This window comes from Euphorbia lathyris, chromosome 4 (assembly GCF_963576675.1).
Source record: "Euphorbia lathyris chromosome 4, ddEupLath1.1, whole genome shotgun sequence".
In the NCBI taxonomy this organism is placed as follows: domain Eukaryota; kingdom Viridiplantae; phylum Streptophyta; class Magnoliopsida; order Malpighiales; family Euphorbiaceae; genus Euphorbia; species Euphorbia lathyris.
Window position 1 is genome coordinate 61,091,948 of NC_088913.1, and position 10,020 is coordinate 61,101,967.

A 10,020-nucleotide genomic window follows, 5' to 3' on the forward strand; every position below is an offset into this window, starting at 1 on the left:
TCACTTGTTAAGCTCGGCTTGGGAGAAGGGCTATCGGAATGTGGTTATTGAAGTTGACTACAAAGGTGTTGTGCAAATCCTTGAGGAAGATGGAGTTGACCACAATCGGTAGGGAGGTCTCATTCTGAGGTGTCGGAATTTATTAATCAGGGATTGGGATGTTAATTTTCTCACACATATCATGAAAGGAATCAGGTGTCAGACAGGATGGCAAATTTCGCAAGAAAGTATTCTTTGGATTATCACGTGTGTAATGTGCCTCTTATAAACTTTCAGGATCTTCTCGACGAGGATCATGCTGGACAGGCCACAAAGAGAAGAATGACTTTGTGTTAGTTTTGTTTTTGGGCTTTGCCTTCCTATTCACCAAAAGATAAATACAACAAAAAATTTATCTACAGCAATCATGTTATATTGCAAGAAAAATGCCATATTTTAAGGGTAATCGGTATCCAAATTCCAAAATATCCAATCTTTTCTTATCCCCACCTTTGTCTTTATGTTTGAATATATGCAACAAAACTAGTTGCCAGATTAAGTACACCTAGGAAAGACATTTCAACAAATTACAAATTGCAGAATCTAACTCCTTATTCATCAGCCCAAATATCAAGTACAAAAAAAAGTCCATAGGATTTGTGCTTTGACCACTTACTAATGAATAATAACGCATATCTGTTTATATTTGCAACCCAGGGAAGACAACTATTGACCCTACAATCTTGGATGCTAAAACAAAGCAAAAAAAGAAAAAGCCTCACCTTGAACTACTAATCCCGCAACTACCGAAACATCTAAACCGTCAAATATAACACAGTTTTTAAAGAAAACTTAATGAACAATGTTGCAGCCACATTGCTACCTTTTAAATAGACATGTTGACCTTCTCAGCGCTTGGTAACTCGAAGGATTCTTGTAGTTCTGGATTGAATGGAAATAGGCAACACTGTGCGTATTGTGCCATCAACTGGTCCACGAGAACCAGGGCTACCATGGCTTCTACTATTGGCACCGCTGCATCAACAAAAACCGATATTACGAACTCTTAGAGCAACACACATGTAACCAATATTGGTTAGTTTGTTAAAATTATGTACTAGTGATGATCATAAATATCGTCTAAGTGCCTAGGGATTTGTCAAATTTTGTTAATTGGGAAGAGATGGGATTACAATTTCCCCTCAGCTGGCCACTCGATTCCCAAAACAGGTGAGGGAAGGATAACACCACCAGCTCCAAGAATAGGTAAAATACAAATGAGCAAATGGTAATTGGACATACCTCTGGGGACAACACATGGATCATGGGGACCATGAAGAATTAGTTCTATCTCCTTTTTATCTCTAGTCACTGTAAGTTGCTTCCTCTGCACAAGCAAGTTATATGAGAAAGGCACAGACAGAACGGACTCATAAGTATTGATTCTTCCAGAGATTCAAGAGAAACAATATCTGACCCAAAAAAAAGAAAAAAAAAACATTAACTAATACTTCAGATCACTACGTAGAACAATAACACCAAATATCACAAGATTTTCTTCCAAACAATTATGCTAGTAAGAAATTTAATTCCTGCATCTATGCACCCTACCCTACACATAGTAAAGAAAGATAACGCACTGTGATAGTAGCTGTTGGCTTGAAAGCTACTCTCATGTACATAGTTTCACCATTGGATATTGTATGCCACCAGAACGATTTGTCCTTGTCTTGATTTTTCCATGTTCATCAATGTAAAATTCATCATTATGTTCACTACCAGTCAGAAAAGTTCCTGCAAGGATTTTTATTATCTCGAATTTAGAATAAGGTTTTTCCAAGCCATCATTCAAGCCACTGAGCCTCACTTTAAAACTTAAAAAGTCAAATCCACTGTCAAATTCAAAGTCCAGAGTACCAAGTTATTAACCTGCAAACCCACTGCCCAATTCAAAGCCCTTTGTTGCAGGTACGGACATTATAGCTTTTGCCAGATCAGCTTCAAGTTTGTCAAAAACTGGTGAACCAAGCCCCTGCCGAGCAATTACAGAATTTAAAACCCAGTGCTAAAATTTCTGTATTATAATTAATAAATTACTTCATAGTGCATCAACTATTAGAGAGGGAGAAATCATGAGCCAATCAACAAAGTAAATATGCTTGTAGTATGTTATCCATTAAACAATGTGCATTAACACTTGCATTCAAAAATATTGAAGACTAAAGGGAGAGACAGAGCTAAACTTACACGTGGTGCATTCTTCACAATGCATGTGACGACACCTCCAACAGAATCCCCTGTAGTGCGGACAGCATCAATTGCTGCAATCATCTTCTCAGCATATTCAGGGTCTGGACACCTGACCATATTGCTCTCAACCTGTTAAGTTTTCAATGCATGGTCAGGTCAATGGCTACATATAGGAGGAGAGCCATGCATATTAACAGGGGAGAAAATCAGGTCAATATTTTTTGTTCAGGATACAGCCTTCAATATATTAAATGTAAACTATCAGGAGGGTTACCAGTAGTCTTCAGTACCCAAAACACTGGATTTGAAGTCATTTACATACTGTAAGGGTCTGTTTGGTATGCCGTAATGCAATGTAATGTAATCAATGTCGTAATGTAATCAAAGTTGTAATGTAATGGAATGGAATAGTCATTCTATTACCATGTTTGGTTGACAATTATGATGTAATGTAATAACCATTACAATACTTATATGTTCCTAATTAAATGCAATCATAAAATTTTATTTACATAATTAAACTCAACGAAAAACATAAAAAATGTGAAAAATCGAATCGAAATCAAATACAAAATTAGATTAACCGAAATCAATAAATTAGTATATAGTTTTTCGCTTTATCATATTTTTTTACATTTTTGTTGTTTCTTTTAATTTCCATTTTCAACAATTTTCACCGTTTTTCTATTTTCTCATTTTTCCGGTTTTTCATTTTTCGCATTTTCGTTTTTTTTTTTCAATTTTCATGTTTTTCTACTTTTTACGTTTTTGACAAGAATGGGAGGTAAGATTAAGATGTGAGATTTGAGAAATGAGAAATTGACAATGTAATGAGAATTCAAGTCATTTTTCTATGTAATGGAGATTACAAGATTTGTTCAATAAAATTTAACTCAAGGTTTTCTCATTCCATTACAATGAAATTGTAACATGCAACCAAACATGGTAATGAGCCTTCAATGTAATAGGCATTCCATTATGAAGGTCATTACATCTTACCAAACGGCACCTAAGAGTATTACAGAACTCAATATTTATGGGGCATACCCGGAAGTTGTCATGGAGGGCAAAACAAATGCATGACTTCATAAATATCTTAAATATTGACATTTTCCAGTTACTGTTTATAATTTTAACTAATAGAAATGTATTTGATAGTAATTAAAATTGTAAAATAACTCTAAGAGCAAAAGAGATGTTCCCTTTTAATAAATCAATTATAGTGGCAGCATGTGCACTTCAAAATTATTAAGAAAATGGAAAGATACAATCCTCTCCTAAGGTTATTTGGGAATATCAAATTACCCCTTGATGTCATCTTTTTCCAATGTTGCCCCGAGCATCATAAACCCTAATCAATTGCGCCCTTTCCCATCAGCACCATCAATGTTGAGCTGAGAGATGTTTTCCTCATAAAACAGTGAATTGAATAGGATTTCTAACATTAGGGGTAACACAACTTATCCCAACAAACTTCAGTTTCATGAGTTAGCTTTTGGATACATCAAGTAATTTATGGCTAACATATGAAACTCGACAATTTCCAATGACATCTCATACCCGGCTACAATGTAAATCAGGTTTCAATTAGGATGCTATAGTAGGCTGGCTATTAAGAATCAATAAAATGAAAAGAATATCCAGAAAGAGGGAACTTTACTCTCTCTTTTCAAATAACATGTCAGGAACAATCATATAGTTAATCTCATTTTGAGGCATTACTAGGAACTAGGAAGAGATGATCTGCAATGAAATCCATGAATATAGGAATCAAGAGTATAAATCATACTGGATATCCAGGTCACCGTGAAATTAATAGATATAGGAACCAGGAGTATAAATCATACTGAATATAAAGCAACATAAAGTGTATAAAATCAATGGAAAATTGGTCAACCTCTAAGGGAGACTGCTGCTCATGATCAGCAATTCTATAAAAAAAATGCTCATTTTATGGAAGCTATTTAAAGAACCAATGAGAAAAGGCAGTTGTACCTGATCAAGTGAAAGAGTCTCATAATCGACCCGATCCTCTGGGAGTACAATCTTATGAACTTGAGAGGCATAAGCAAGAATCTGAAGGCAAGAAGACAGAATTAAAATCACATAAAAGTTTTAGCATTAGCAGCATATTTCATAATTTTTCAGGTGGACGATAAAATTAAATAGATACAATTCATGGACTCATGGCACCCATTTGGAGCCACTCAAATGCATGTTCCGTTGTCCCATTGATAATAATTTACAAGAAGACTTTATGAGCATGGCATAATCTCATCATAAAATGCACAAATCAAATTAAACTTCATAATGAATCTGTATTCTATTTCAGAGGGCTATGAAGCACAGCTATATCGTCGTTGATTATGAATTATAGAAAAACCTACAGCCTCCACAGATAGCTGATACTTCTTAGTTCTTAAGGACCACAGAACAGCATGCAAAAATATGAAAGTGGGTTATATTTCTTAGCATCTACCAAAAGTAAAAACAAAACTAGTCTCAGTGGAACATAACTGACTAAACTGAAGCCTAGATCAGGAAAAGTACAGAATTGAAGTATTGAGGTTTCAACAATTATAGAAGTGGCATACAAATATAGTTTATTTATCATTAGTTACTGCATCTCAAGACATATTGCAAACACTTCTTATCCTAGCAACAACCTTATTTTGTCCTCTCTTACCGTCCACAGAAAAACAAAATGCTAACTTAAACTAAATAAGAAATGGAATCAAATGTTAAACAAGACAGCATATCAATATTCAATCAAAGTTAAGCATAACCACGAAGAATAAAATTGGAGATGGAAGCAAGCTAAAAGACACAGACTAATCGCCTAAAGGGCACAAACCCTATTCTTGTATGTGTTTTCATTGATCAGCATCCAACCCCAGAGAGAAACAGAAATGAAAATGACAACAAAGACTGGACATGATACCTCGGTACCAGAAAATTGCTTAAGAATTTTCTTTGCAATAGCTCCTGGGGCAACACGTCCAATTGTCTCTCTTGCTGAGGATCTACCACCACCCTTCATTTTTATATAAAAGTTAATAAATTAGGTATGATTAACATATATTTCCAATTAATACTGGTAGCAATTTTATATGATCTCTTTTAAAGATATTACCTGAACTGATCTGACACCGTACTTCATGTCATAAGTAGCATCTGCATGAGAAGGCCTATAAGCTGCTGACATGTCACTGTAATCCTGAAATTCCCATTACATACAATAAAACCTATCTAAGCACCTCAGGAAATATTAGAGAATATATATTGGAGATATATCCAAACTCTTCTAATAACAATGTTAAAAAACAGTATGATGATAGATATACACACCAATGTTCCCCTCAAACATAAAGGCTTAAAATCATAACCTGAAATAGAGCTTTTACCCTAAATAAATGATCAACAAAGTGCTCAAAATTCAAAATACTATGAACAATGAAAAACTTTAAGAAAAAAAAATTACATACAAAAAAAGGTACTTAAACTAATTAATGTACACCAATTTGAAATGGTTAAAGATAATTCCACTCATTAGTTTATATGCAAGACATATGTTATTAAACATATGCTTCAAAAATTAATTTAAGAAATGGCGTAAGTTATCAAATTGTTTTAACAAAAAACTCTTCAATCTTAAGACTTGTATTACAGTCATAGAAGCAACTAACATCAGAAACTCACCTTTCCTTTCTGATCAGTATTTGGTACAAACACATGTATGGGTGTTCCAGTAGTCAATCCTGCAGTTATCACAGCCTCAGTGTCTCAACAGAATAAGAGCTGTGATTAACTTAACTAATCTAAAAATAACTCGAAAACGTTTTAAAAACTAACCTTCAGAGACACCTGACTGTATTCTGCACGTATCAGTCTCTTTCCTAGGAGTGGTAATTCGAATTTGACATGGCCTCCTACATAACTTGACCATTATTCCTTTGAGAATAGCATGGATGAAATATAAAATAAGACTAAATATAACTAGCATTTATTAATGATAAGTAAACAAACAAACAACAGATATGTGGTATTTCCTAGCAGAACTAACTATGATATAGCAAAGACATAAGGAGAGCAGCAAACACTATTAACTTAAGATGCAGAGATCCAAAGTTTGATTTAAAATGCACAAATTACCTCCTATCAAGATCTACTTGCAAATCGGCTTCTGAGAGAGGGATGCGAGGAGGGCATCCATCAATTATACAACCAACACCACCTCCATGAGCCTCTCCAAATGTTGTAACACGAAAGTGGCGGCCAAATGTACTTCCAGTTGCATTTATCTCTATCATGCAGCATCAAAAAAGTAAACAAGGAATTTCAAAACTCTGTCAATTTCAGTAAACCTGAAGTCTGATGCTATTCAAATACCACCGCGAACTAACTCTGTTTACATAATACCCAAATTAAGCTCAATATCTATGGACTATGAACTTTGTATCAATGTCCATGATAAATATTCCTACTCAAACAAAACAAGAAACAGGATTCACAGATAAGAAAGAAATTCAGCTCCAACAGAAATACATAAGACACGACATAGTTCTAAAAGGACGCTGGCATGGCAACTGTTATACTCAGATATAAGAGAAATTATATCGTATGCCACGCATGTGTATAGAAAAATAGAACTAAGTAATTTTTTTGTTTTAAATGAGGACGACCTAAAACTTATCTTCCCCAAATATAAGAAAACTACATAAACCATCTCTTTTAGAAGACTGCAGCCGGCTGCCATTGCTATTTCTGTTTTCTTCCGTCGGCTACTGTCAGTGTTCTGTTCATCCTCCTCCTACCATCTCCGATCATCCTTCTCCTTTGTGCTCCGTTCTTTTTCTCTTCCACTTCCGGTGAAAAAGTAAAAACTGAATATCCTTGGCCATGGGAAGAAGAATGATGCAAGATTGACTACCGGTGACTGAATCGGTAATTGATTAATGGAGAATTGGATCTGAAATCCACTCATCACCTACAACTTGCAACAGGACTAAAGCAACAGCTAGTATTTGGATCTGAACTTCTTTAAGTTTTAATTGCAAATAATTCCACGATGAATTAATTGAAGTTCATGTGAACCACCACCATAAATTAATTAAAATTAAAATGTTCTTTACATTCTGTGAGATTGATGCTTTGTTAGTACTAATATTTGTTTTGGGGAATTTTTTTGTGAATGAAATCACTGCAACAAAAGACAAGTATATATTGTCCACAAGAACTTCCTGAAATTCGGATGGGACCTGACCGGAAAACTGAGTATTTGACAGTTTGAGATATATCAATCCTGAAATTCGACCAAACTCACGGGAAATATAGGAGCCGTTGAAATAATTGAAAGCAAGATATATGTTGTTGAGATTTGAAATGTGGAAGAGGAAGCTTTTGAAGTTGCTGCTAATTGCAACTGAGGTCCAGACCAATTATATGAACTGAGCAGTGGTGGTCGCTGGCGGAGGAGAATAAACGGAGCAACAGTGGTCGTCGGCAGTGGAGAACAAACTGAGAAGTGATGGCCGGCCGCAATTTCTCAAGACAGATGACTTATATATGATGACTTATATATGATTTTAGGCAGATTATTTTGGAACCCTTATCCTAATTAACTCACAATATTTTATTGAATTTTTTTTGGACAGAAAGTCTTATTTTGTGTTTTAACAGTTATATGTCTGGTGTACAATATAATTTCTTCAGATATAATAGGTAGTGTATCCGTGGGTAGTGTCAATCCTAAATTATTAACCGTTTATTTTTTAATTACTCGTATTCTTCCCATTACCCTAACGGGTATATGTTTTGCATTCCATACACGTCTTATTTAATTCACGGGCACCCTTATCCGTTAAGAATCAATATTTATTTACTTGCTACAACATTAACAAAATATATCAGAAGTTGTGTTTGCATTACAAAAAGTTAAGGATGGTATTCATTTTGGTTTAGGTAGAAAGAAAAAACAATCAACTATATATGTATTTTTTCAGAAAAAATAACTTCTAGTTGATTGATTAAAAGATTATTACTAAATAAAGTTTGGTAATAAAAGTTATTACCAAGTTGAGACCGAGTTTTTTATAACAAAATAGAAGTTATTTCTATATAGAGATTTTACCATATGTATATATATATTTTTTTTTATGTAATTCAATAATTATTAATTTATATTTTTATTGGGTTCTTAAGAATTTAAATATTTTTATTACTTAATGAACTTAGCGAGTTATTACTTTACTCCATTGATCCAAATCGGGACCGAAAATTTTTATTATATAAATAAAATTATTATTTTATCGAAATTCATTTATCGAGGTTTAACTATATGAGGTACAATTCACCAGTATAAACGGAAAGAAAAGAAAAGGAAGGGTATCAATAAAGTAAAACTTGAAGTACAATTGACCAATTAGATTAACTATAAACGGAAAGAATTCTATCCAAAGAAAATACTATAAACGGAAAGAAAAGAAAAGGAAGGGTGTCAATAAAGTAGACTGAACATTCATTTTCAACCAATTGGCTGAAGCAATATTTCCAATGCTCTTAAAACTTCATTTAGGTATCAAATCAATATGAATAAAAAATGTTACTGCTTGGAGCAAAAATTTAACAAAACGCCAACTATACGAATGCAGTAAACTATAATCAAACTGAATTAAAATGCATAATACAAAAGAAAATGATCATCACAAACGGGAAAAAAAAAATTACTTACGGAGCTTTCTGGGGGCTCGAGAGCGGAAGGAGATCTGAATGGTGGAGATTGAAAAGTTTCGGACATCGGACAGCGAAGAGCATAAGGAGGAGGCATCGCGTCTGGAAGTCCCAAGGAAGGGGTTGGATGCAAGAGAAGAAGCAGCCATAGAAGACGTGGAATGGAGAAATGGGAAGATAGCGAATTGTAGGTTTGTAGTGGCAGAGGTGGTTGCAGTTGGGAAGCAAGGAGACATAATCTCAAAATAATTGAGAGTGGGAAGCAATGATACATGGTCTCAAAATAATTGAGCGTGGGAAGCATGTGGGAAGCAAAAGTGAGGCAGATATTTCTGCATTTAAGTTTCATTCGAGAGTTTCCATATTAGGAAATATTAAATTTGAGAAGATAATCCAATTATTTTAGGGAGAGACAAAATAGTTTGATAAATTTTTTTTTGTATTTTTTGGAAATATCTTAGTGCTACTATTTTGGTTTTATTTAATTGTAACTCTAGAAAGTTTACAGAGAACGTCATCTTTGTACGTCTACTATTTTATAGTGGAAGAATTTACTCTTGAGCTTGGGCGTACACGTAGCCCGTAAGGGTGAACTACGTTAAATTATCAGTGTCATTTTTATTGATAAGTTTGCTCGTCAATATTTTTTCTACGGAATATTTTTCGATGTTATTCCCAACAACTAGTATCAGAGCCTAGTCAATATGGAGGCAAAATTGACAAGCAAAATGGTCAGTCTAAATGTCTCAAACTACCACATATGGAGAAGCAAAATGGAGGATCTCCTATATGTAACGAAAATGCATCTACCGGTGTTCGGGACAGATAAACCCAACGGCAAGACAGATGGAGACTGGGGTTTTGAGCATGAGCAAGTCTGCGGCTTTATCCCGACAATTTGTTGATGATAATGTGTATAATCATATTGCTGGCGAAACTCATGCACGAACATTATGGAATAAGCTCGAGGATTGGTACACCTCAAAGATCAGCAACAATAAATTATTTTATTTGACCAAATTGGTTCAACTGAAATATCGAGACGGTACTTCTCTCGTAGAT

The 10,020-nt window shown here is 34.4% G+C and overlaps 1 pseudogene; it reads right to left on the reverse strand.

The window, feature by feature from the left end:
- Window positions 1–557: 557 nt before the first annotated feature.
- On the reverse strand, window positions 558–9,186 carry LOC136226729 (chorismate synthase, chloroplastic-like; annotated as a pseudogene).
- Window positions 9,187–10,020: the final 834 nt, after the last annotated feature.